Source organism: Microtus ochrogaster, unplaced genomic scaffold (genome assembly GCF_000317375.1).
Source record: "Microtus ochrogaster isolate Prairie Vole_2 unplaced genomic scaffold, MicOch1.0 UNK9, whole genome shotgun sequence".
NCBI classification, from domain to species: domain Eukaryota; kingdom Metazoa; phylum Chordata; class Mammalia; order Rodentia; family Cricetidae; genus Microtus; species Microtus ochrogaster.
Window position 1 is genome coordinate 329,192 of NW_004949107.1, and position 2,104 is coordinate 331,295.

A 2,104-nucleotide genomic window follows, 5' to 3' on the forward strand; every position below is an offset into this window, starting at 1 on the left:
TTTGTGCATGGTGATAGATATGAATCTATTTTTATTATTCTACATGTTGACATCCAGTTATGCCAGCACCTTTTGTTGAAGAAGCTTTCTTTTTTCCATTGTATAATTTTAGTTTCTTTGTCAAAAACCAGGTGTTCATAAGTGTGCAAATTAATATTCAAGTTTTCAATTTGATTCCATTGATCAATGTCTGTGTTTTAATGCCAATACCAAGCTCCTCTCATTACTGTGGCTCTGTAATAGAGCTTTGTGTTAAGGATGGTGATACCTCCAGAAGTTCCTTTATTGTACATAATTGTTTTAGCTAACCTGGGTTTTTTGTTTTTCCATATGAAGTTGATTATTTTTCTTTCAAGGTCTGTGGAGAATTGTGTTGGGATTTTGATGGGGATTGCATTGAATCTATAGTTTGCCTTTGGCAGAATTGCCATTTTTACCACGTTGATCCTTCCCATCCAAGAACATGGGAGACCCTTCCATTTTCTGATTTTTTCTTCAATTTCTTTCTTCAAAGACTTAAAAGTTCTTCGAAAGATTGAAAGGTCTTTCATTTCTTTGGTTAGTTCTCCCTCAAGATATTTTATGTTATTTGTGGCTATTTTCAAAGGTGATGTTTCTCTGATTTCCCTCTCAACCTCTTTATCATTTGTGTATATGAGGGCTACTGATTTTTTTTTTTGAGTTGATCTTGTAACCTGCCACATCACTGAAGGTATTTGTCAGCTGTGGGAGTTCTCTGGTAGAGATTTTGGGATCACTTATATACACTATCATATAATATGCAAATAACAAAGTTTGACTTCTTTCTTTCCAATATGAATCCCCTTGATCTCCTTTTATTGCCTTATTGCTAGTGCTAAAACATCAAGAACTATGTTGAAGAGATACGGAGAGAGTGGACAGCCTTGTCTTCTTCCCGATTTTAGTGGAATCACTTTGAGCTTTTCTCCATTTAATTTGATGCTAGCTGTTGGCTTGCTGTATATTGCTTTTATTATATTTAGATAGGTTCCTTGTATCCCTTATCTTTCCAAGAGCTTTATCATGAAGGGGTGTTGGAATTTTTCAGCATCTAATGAAATGATCATGTCTTTTTCTCTCAGTTTATTTATATGATGGATTACATTGATAGATTTTTGTATGTAGAACTACTCCTGCATCTCTAGGATGAAGCTGACTTAATCATGGTGGATGATTTTTTGTATGTGTTCTTGGATTCAGTTTGCAGGTATTTCATTGAGTATTTTTTGCATCCATGTTTATGAGTGAGATTCTCATTCTTGGTTGAGTCTTTGTGTTGGTTTGGTATCATGGTAACTGTAGCCTCATAAAAAGAGTTTGGCAATGTCCCTTCTGTATCTTTTATGTGGAACACTTTGAGGAGTATAGGTATTAGCTCTTCTTAGAAGTTCTGGTAGAATTCTGCACTAAAACCATCTGGCACTGGGCCTTTTTTGTTAGGAAGATTTTTGATGAGAGCTATTTCCTTGTGACTTATAGGCTTATCTAAATTGTTCACCTGATCTTGATTTAATTTTGGTATATGCTAAAATGTTTTCCATCTCTTTTACATTTTTCAATTTTGTGGAGTATAGGTTTTTGTAGTTATGACCTAGTGATTCTCTGAATTTTCTCAGTGTTTGTTGTTATCTCCCCCTTTTCATTTCTGATATTGTTAATTTGGATGCTCTCTCTCTGTCTTTTGGTTAGTTTGGATAAGGGTTTGTCAATCTTGTTGATTTTCCCAAAGAACCAGCTCTTTCTTTTACTGTTTCTTTGTTATTGTTTTCTGTGTTTCTATTTTGTTGATTTCAGCCCTCACTTTATTTCCTGTCTTTTTCTCCTCCTGGCTGAGTCTGCTTTTTTTTTCTAGAGTTTTCAGGTGTGCTGTTAAGTGTCTAATATGAGTTTTCTCTGTTTTTTTTTTATGTGGGCACTTAGTGCTATAAACTCTTCTCTTAGCACTGCTTTCATAGTTTTCCATAGGTTTAGATATGCTGTGCCTTCATTTTCATTGAATTCAAGGAAGACTTGAATTTCCTTCTTTCTTTCTTCCTTGACCCAGGGGTGTTTCAGTAGTTGGCTGTTCAATTTCCATGAGTTT